The following is a 9,607-nucleotide window of genomic DNA, read 5'->3' as shown; positions in this document are numbered from 1 at the left end:
AGTATAGTAATGACATCGGCGTTATATAAATGCGAGATTAAATAATGTATAATGTACATAGAATATTAATGCACATCTTCGTTGAGATGTGTTAAGAGCCATGCGACTGACAACATTTGTAACTAGCTTCTATCATTACTGTCGTCAGTAACGTACATTAGTGGATCAGCCAACAACATTAGGAACACACAATTCAATCACTGTGATTATATTTCTGAATTATGCAAATTAGTATCGTGAATTCCGATTTCATGCGCGGGCCTACACTTTTCCGTGTTAAATTATAAATCCAAACATTATCTGTATGGCTTAACTACTTCCGGCGGAGAGTCACCTTTCTTATATTTTAATACACTATTAATCTACTTCTGCACAGATCTTTCTACTGGAATTAATCATTCATAACATGTTTCCATTAGTTTCTGTGTAGCATTGCTCTCGGTTTGAGCAGTAACGAGTGTAGAGCGATGCATAGTTTCATATGAGTTACTGTATAATATCTTGTATTGTGTGTTTTTAGAAGAATCATGGAAGCACCCAGTTGACTTGCGTTACATTGGAACCGTAAGCATCGCATTCTTTACTATCGGTGTTAATATTGAAAACACATTTTTTGTTATCACATAGGCCTACAGTCTTAAAAAATATACAAGAATACACTAAAGATGTCTTGTTAATGATAAGTACTAAGTGGGATGGTAAACTATGTTTTATTGATGTTGTTCATGCAAGATTCACCTCAGTAGGAAGCTCTGTCATGTCTTCACTTCTGATTTTTGCTATTGAACTTAAAGTGCTCTTTTTTTTTCTCTTAAGCCCGATGCAATTTAATGTATACATATTGCTGTATTACTATTAGTCTCTGTACACCAGAAAAAAAGAAAGGAAATTCTATAAAGAGAACAAGGCCAACAGCCATTAAGTCGCGTGCTACAATGCATAGTGATACCGGACCGACAGACAGACCGACAGACAGACAGACAGACAGACCGACCGACCGACATAGTGAACTATAGCATTGCTGTTAAGTATGTAATAGGCCTGTGTTCAATAGTTCAGAACAGATGTATTTCTATGGTTCAGTTGTGCATGCGTATGAGAGAACCGCGTTATAAACCTCGTGTGATGCGCTGTCACATCGCGTGCAAATTATAGCTAGCGTCTTATCAAAAGTTCGTTTGCATTTTAAACATCTGATATTATGGCATAGTGTAAGTTACAGAACACGCAAGCATTATTACTCGCATTGGCTCGATCAAGTAGTCGTTCGACACGCACCTGGCGTGACTTTACTTTCCCCTCAGCTAATCACACAAATTAAAAACAGATTGATTTGAGTGCCGTCACGTTCACTCTCTAATTGATATGTCGTCTAATGTATTCTCTTGTACAACACTTGTTCTCAGTTATTCACAAAATTGAATCATCTCCAGTCAAGTGCTTCAATTGTGAATGCTGTTTAACGATCTTTTTAAGACGTACCGTATGTTGATATCGAGGGAGAAATACATAAAACATCTAGCATCACTTTTGCCCTGCTAAAATAGGCGCGATAACCAACTCTCTTAATGTGGCACCGCAGATTTCACTTCTTTTTAATTTTTCAGACACAAATTTCTAAATACTGTGTTACATTTGCTTTTAGTCGCGTGCAACGCGACTCTACAGCTCAATATGTCGGTCGGATGGTCGGTCGGTCGGTAAACACTAACTCAAATTTGAGCACGCCACTGCAGTCATGTACATGGCCTTAATAAACTAAAGTTAGTCCTCTTTCATGGATACGGGCCTATAAGTTATTGAAGATATTGAATTGAATTGGATCGGGGTAAGTATAACGAGTGACCGAATGAGTAGCCAAGCGGTTAAGACAGTGGAACCGTAATACCTTGCCATATTAACATCGGCAAGGGTTCGAGCCTCACTCGCTTCATGGTCCTCATGGTAGTAGAACGAGTCTTCTCGGATAAGGACTATAAACCGCAGGTCCAGTGTCCCATCTGGCTCATGTGAACTACCTAGTACATCTTTCGAGACGAGTAGGGGGTTACGCCGGTGTACTAGTATACACACAGCCACTGTCACACACAGACACACAGATTGTCAACATACGCACCCTCTATATAAGGTGAAATAAAACAATCCGGGGATCATTATATTGTGGATGCAATTACGCCAATATGAAACTGATTGTTAACATCCAATTTGTAATACCAATCAAAGTAAAATCAAATAAGTCAGATTTCCAATTAACCAAGGTGTCTATCAGCCGACTAATTAATTAATTTACTGTGTTAATGATGACTGCCTCATTGACGTCAGTCGACTTCATCATTTCAATTCTAATTCAATTACAATCGCATGGTCCGACGAGTACTGTGTAATGATTTTTGTACAAGTGCCGAAGATGCGTTACTAATTAGCAAATATTAACTAAATCCTTGTGGCTATTATGATTACTTCTAATCGTTAGCCACACTTACTGAGCAAATTACAGTTTTTAGTGGTGAACGGATAATTGTGGGAATCATTATCAATGCTATTATACCTATTTTAGGCCATGTTTACTGCTAAGAACTTTTTAAAATCGCTGAATACATGGAAGTAAGTTTGGCCCCGATTCTATGCCTGTCATTTAGTACATCATAACTGACAATTGCAAGTCACTGATATACAAGCCTAGATATATTATATATTTTGATAATACAAGGTACAAAGTACTGTATACACCTATCTCAATAACTTGCAATAGTCAGTTATGATGTGCTGAATGACAGCTGCAGAATCGCGTGTAGGTTTTGACTAATAATGCACAGATATATGATTTTGAGTCTTAAATCTGCAAAATACAATAAAAAAATATAGGAATCCGTATAAATAAATTCTTGGTTTTGAGATTAATGACAATTAGGCTAATCCACGTGCTGACAGTTGTTTTTATTTTATAAAAAAAATTAAAAATTCCGTCTGATTTAGTGCTATATTAGAAAGTAATCAAATATTGGTAATCCGTCAACTTATGGTTATTTTTCTTATTATTGTGATTTTTATTATTTATTTAGGAAGGAATCTCAGAAAGGCAATTTTATGGTAACATAGTCCTGAATCTTTTCTTTTTCCTTTTAATGATAGGTATTGATTTTGTAGTATAACATACAAAATAAGTCTCCGAGAGTATGTTATTTTAGTCTGTTGGGAATATTCAACTTGATATCCTCATATTTATTGATTGTTACGTCAAGAACGGTATATTATTTGTCAGAAAATCATGTTGAACAGTTTTATATTGTTACAAAATGATGTTTTAGTCACTCTCTTGTCGATTTAGTCGGTGTTATTTGACTAAGGAAGTATTTTATATCATTTCCTCTGTTTTATTATCATTTATATCACAGAACAATATCGTGTCCATCCATCGTATTTTAATACGCATCTTCATCAATGTTGGCCTAACCAATCTCCTATAATATTTATCATCGAGACAACAACCTCGTAATTAAACATCATCAAAATCATCATCTTCATTAACATACCAACATCTAAATCACCTTTCATCACTATTTTCCTTGTCATCACCATCGTTATAAACAACTCATTTTATTGACACTATGGACACAATCGATGTATTCCTCATCAACATCCTCAGAATAGTTACTATCGTCATTACAATAACTGTATGGTTAACCAGGGAGGGATTATAACGACCACGTGGTTTTTATCATCGTCATCGGAGTCGTTACCATTGCCAAAATGATGGTGCCGCGTCAATGCAGTTACTATGTGCCTCATTTAGACCATACTACTCAATATGTTGGTCCTAAATTCTTGGGAAAATTTAGAAGCAATAACAGATTTCTTTTTCTAATTAGAATGTTTTCTAATTAGGCCTACCTCTTCGCATAACATACTTAAAACCTGAAAGATTAACTATTTCCATCTCTGAATACTTGTTATTTACTGTGTTCATTCCTTGCACTCGTTGTGGGTGCCTGTTTATGTTTTTTTCATCCTCATATAAGATTTTTATTTCTATTTTGCCCGAGTTTTTTAAAATAAAATGTGTAGTTATTGGTGAATAAACCAAAAGTTTAGTTGGACTATCAGGCAAATTAACATTAATTAATATACTTACTATACTAAGTTTGTTTTTTAAATCTACTTAAAACCTGTAATAAGAGTGTGTAGACTAAGGGAAGTAAGTTTATTGTCGCTAATACAATCGACAGTAGTGATTGAAATACGATGTGTTTTTTTTCTATACTCCACATCAATGCATTTTAGACTTAAGTGGGCGCTCTGTCATTTTCAGATTCAAGATAAGTTTCTTCTGGTAAAATATAAACCTTATCACAATGAAATGGTTTTAATTCCAACTTATTCAATTATGGTATAACTGATAATCCACTATGTAATCATTTCGGACCACTGCTCTTTTTAAAACATCTGTATTTATACTGTATTTATTTGTAAATGTATTGTGACCAAAACCATTTTGTCGGTTTTCTGACATCACATTGCATTATTTCTGGCTAGCAATTTATCAGTAATCTCAAAATAACCTCCGGTTTTGCATTACATGATAATTGATCATTATATCAAATTGACGGCAACATTAAGTAATGTTCTTGTATTTGCATAATTTTCGTTCTCATTTATTTGCTTAAATACCTACAACCGTGATAATCAAGCATGCTTAGTGTATACGGAATTCATGTGATAACTCATGTGCAAAATGCATTATTAATTCCGTTCACATTAATAAGAATGTGTCAGGATGTGAGGGTGTAACAGGGAATATTAGCTTTACAATAAAGACAAAAACCTACAAAAACAAGAATCTAAATGTGAAAATATTTGGAAATGAGAGTGGCAATTTTAGTTGTAAAAGCAGAGCAACGTGATGTTTACAAGACTGTTGATGTCTACTTGTAAATTAGAATCCTGAGATTGAAGGATAGCTATTGAATCAGAAACAATGTATAAGAGGCACATTAACAATAGGAGAATTGAGTAGCCTACTGAGCCTAACTGGCCACAATTTAAACAGACAAATTAACTGTCCGGTTAATGTTATGGACATTGAGACATTAAGAAACTGAGATCTGCTAAGATAAGATAATAAACACAAGTTTATGATTGACCAGTGAGTTGCAGTAATAAAAGTGCTTTTGAATACAGCTGTTTCCCACATTTAAATTGTGACGTGAAAAATGAAGTAACCAATCCAAGCCCATGAATGTTCGATTCGCGTAGAACAAGTAAAAATGGAAGTTATTAACATATTTGAAAAAGAACAACACAGAAACACAGATCATGTATAATAAATATAGCCTTTTTTAGACCCCATATCTCATTACTCAAACGAAATTTAAAAGCGTAGATAGTTGGTTCATTTATCATTCGTAGTTTAGTAATGATGATGATAACATTTATTACTGTTAGCCCACAAGGAACTAAAATTATTATTCTTTTCGGCATGGCTGCTGTTAACTTAAATTGTCTTAAAATGTATCTTAATAATTGCTTAAATAATTGTCGTCCTGGGAATTTATACTTCGAATATAATGATAATGGTTTAATGATATCTTAGGAATAAGTGGCTAAATGTATGTCGCGATTTCATATACTATTATAAAAGTGGTTAATCCATGGATAGAAACTCTATTGGCATCTACGTTAAACGCTGATTTGGACAACTTTTCACTTGATCAGTCGGTGATTATTTACAAATTCTAGATGTTTTAAAATGGAATCTTCTTGATGAAATATCGATGTTTGTGTCAAACTGATTGTCCATCTTCTAGAGCCAGGCTCGATGGATATTTTTTAAAACGAGAGCACCGAACTGACAACGAATAGTACTAATATTAGGCCTAATAGGGACGCAGTGAGCGTCTTTCTTAGACGGATACTTGCGTTTTACAAATTTCCATTATTATTATTATTAATTGGTTTGTTCTGCAAAACGTTGGCCTTCAAATCATACGATAGTATTGTTGTATTACAAAATCTATAAAGATGTGTGTATTGTGTTGTCTATTTTGTAATGATTAGTAATTGGTTTCTTTGTTGCAACGTAGTTTTCTCACAGTTGGTGGAGCGCATCTCAATGACTTTAGAAAAACCACTTGAGAAAGGTAGTACCACAGCTGTAAGGTGATAAGGAATGAGGTGTATCTAATCAGCTTTTATGTAAAATGTCATTTTATTGCCATTATTATTGTAATTGCAATTTGTAAGTAACCTCACGACACATCTTTTATCACCAACCACTATAGTTTAATACACTCAGTGAGATTGGTGACATATTTTTCACCATTTTCATCATAACAATTATTCTACCCAAGGCCTGGTTTAAGAAAATCTTGTTCGGGTTACTATTGTACAATTTGATGATTGAACTTTTACTACACATTTTTAAAAAGCCGTACCATTATTTTAATGTTAAAATTGTTTCAAGGTTTGCATGGCGAATAAACACTGTTAAGTAAGTTTTATGATATAAAATTATTGTCTTTCCAAAAGAAAGGAAAGTATGGTTGAGAATATCGTGACGTTTCGTTTAAAAAAAGTTAATAATATTATTATTTTCTTCCCATTTATGCATAATTGTTTTTTCTTCGTCGTGGCTACGCTATGAACGTTACAGTAAAATGAGAAAGTTGATTAGATGCCACATGGAAATCTATCAGTGCAACTTTCACAGCACCACCAGCAAATATAATTCTATATTGAAAAACATTAAAACTATGCAAACTCATGCAGTGTATTTATACCAAAGCATTATGTTTAAACAAGGTTGTATTACGGTATTCGTTATTGAAATAGACAGTGACGTAAATATATTAAAGGACACTAATTGTTCGGAGATACACAGAGTACACTGCTCTTATAGTAGTAGACACTTTAAAATTATGATAATGTTATGGGGACTTATAGCTAAATTATTTAAACGGAAATTCATTAACTTACAGTGCTAAAATCAAGCAGTATGTGTTAAAGTATTATTGTGACCTTCGAGTACACACTTGAAAACAGCAAATATTCCCATAAAAGAGTGTATTGTGAATTGTATTAGTAATGGCCAGGTACAATAAGGCAATTTACCAATCATCTTGTTCGTTGTAAATTACCTTTATTACTTTGTATAATAGTAGTACATATACAGATCCGTAATATTATTACGTCTATGAATGTTTAAATTTAGGATTATTTCTTGCATTTTCTTCTAAAGCTCTGTCTACACTATCAATGTGACAACAAATGTGATGTGTCCATACGGACACGATGATGTCACATCAGTACTATATTTGGGCACATCACACGCACAAACTAGTGTGATAGTGTAGACAGAGCGTAACCCTTACGTTACTTACGAACACCAGTTTTACATTTTGTGTTAGCTACTATCTATAGGCCTAGCTACTATTGAAATTAAAGTTTCGTAAAACCACTGATGTATCACCTGATCTGTAGCTGTTAGTACACCCAGTGTGGAAGACTGTCGACAGTACAGTCAGATAGGTCTCTGGTAGACTGTCGACAGTCTTCCACACTGAGTGTACTAACAGCTACAGAATCGGGTGGATGTATTCCTTTTTCTAAATTGCTGTGACGTATCCATTGCTAATAGGCCTATTCATATTTCTAAACAATTGTACACATACGGTTCTATAGTGCGTTATAACTGAAACATGGGAATTTTTTTGCAAACACTTAAATTTTTACATAAAAATCACCAAAGAATCCGAAAAGCGATCAACAACTGTGATAATTTGTGTTCTAGTCCGGTAGCACGTGAATCTAGAACATTTGCGCAAGATTCCACAGCACGATATTATGCTATGCCTTTTATATATTACTGTTTTCGGTAATAACACAACTTGATATGAAATAGATACATCAGTCTTATTATGTTAAACAAACATTGGATCCGTGGGAAGAGACTCCTCTTATATAATGTTGACGCTCACTGCTGTATACCAAATATTTCGAGAACACAGTCAATAACGCGCGTCATCTTGCCCTTTCATGCGCTCTGAACTGTCAGTTTACTTTTATGTTTCTGTATTAACGTATGTTAAACGCAATCAAGTAAACTGCAAGTATATAACAACTCTCTGTAGGCAAAATGTTACAGTCGGCTTTGAGAACAAAGCGTGAATAAGATATAGTATTTGTAAGTAATTTGTAACCAATCCATTGTAATGACTGCATAATATACAGTTAGTTCTATGTGAATTTATGTTCATCAATGCTGCAGTTATGAGCTATAATATTTGTGATAAGAAAATAAGGTGATTCAATGGGGAGTTCTAGGCCGCCCTCCCTATAGAAACCAATTCTCATATTTCTTGTTCTAAATAAACTTTTCTGTATGTAGTCAAGTGTCGTGACCACCATACTAGGTCTAATAGAACACAATACAATATTTATGTATGCGTGTAGTTGTTTTGTTATTGTAATTTTTCGTTTATACAATATAATATTAGGCCTACTGAAATCTAATAGACAGTATGTAAAACCTGCCTTCAGGGTGCCAGGAAATTCAGGTGCTAACACAGGTAATATTATAACGATTGTAATGATAAAAGGCAGTTATTACTTGTGTCATAATGCTTGGTTACCACTAGAGACGCAGCACAACGACGTAACGCAAGGGTTTCGACCAATCACAAGCGATGGATTTATTCGACTGTCGATTGTCATTGGTCAATACGCTTTCGTTGCGTTTATGTCCTTGCGTTGCGTCCTAGTGGGAACCAAGCTTAAGTACTAAAAACGAAAAATGTAAGAAGGAAATTCACAGGTCACAGACAGGCATAGGCTACACTGTTAATGTTTAGCCTAACATATTACTATAAACATCATTTCCAAGTTTGTAGATCTTTCCGCACACAATTATGAAATATTGGCAATTGCCTATAATAAAATTAAAACTCCAAATTATAACAACCATCATTTTAAAGATTGTAAGTCTTATAGGTCGTTAAAACCTATTGTAAATCTGTTTAAATGAACCTTGAAAACCGCATAAAACTTAATAGATCAGGGAGTTGTAAATATAATAATATTTTACAATTCTGCCCTGATTAGATCATGACACGATACTTTATCAATAAAGAATCCTACTATAGAATCCTAGTAAAGGCAAAATGTCTTCAACTCTGAAGGAAATAAGGCACGATTAGCCTGAATGACATAACAACATTAGAAAACTATTCAGTTTTAACTATTTGATCAGTAGGCCTAAATGTAAAGATTACTAATTATGTATTCAGTTCTTGTTGTGAATAGACGAATAAGCGCCGTTTGTTGACTTTCCGAGACCCTTATTGGCGGTGGAAGTTGTATGTGTCGTCCAGGCCTTTAGACTCAGCTCGGGTAAACGCTGCAAGACACAGCAGCAGCCTTCCTCTATGTTTACATTTATAGTATACCTACATTTGAAATAATTACTAGCTGCTTAGTTTCTTAAGTAAAACCATACACAAAGCGTAGAATAAACATACTATATAATCAATCAAAAAGTATATAAAATAGGTCAAACCTCTTCAACCATTTACTAATTTAATAAATGTTATTTACGTTTCATTCATTGATGGAT

This window comes from Antedon bifida, chromosome 10 (assembly GCF_963402885.1).
Source record: "Antedon bifida chromosome 10, ecAntBifi1.1, whole genome shotgun sequence".
Lineage (NCBI taxonomy): Eukaryota > Metazoa > Echinodermata > Crinoidea > Comatulida > Antedonidae > Antedon > Antedon bifida.
Note: the sequence above shows the minus strand (reverse complement) of the source record.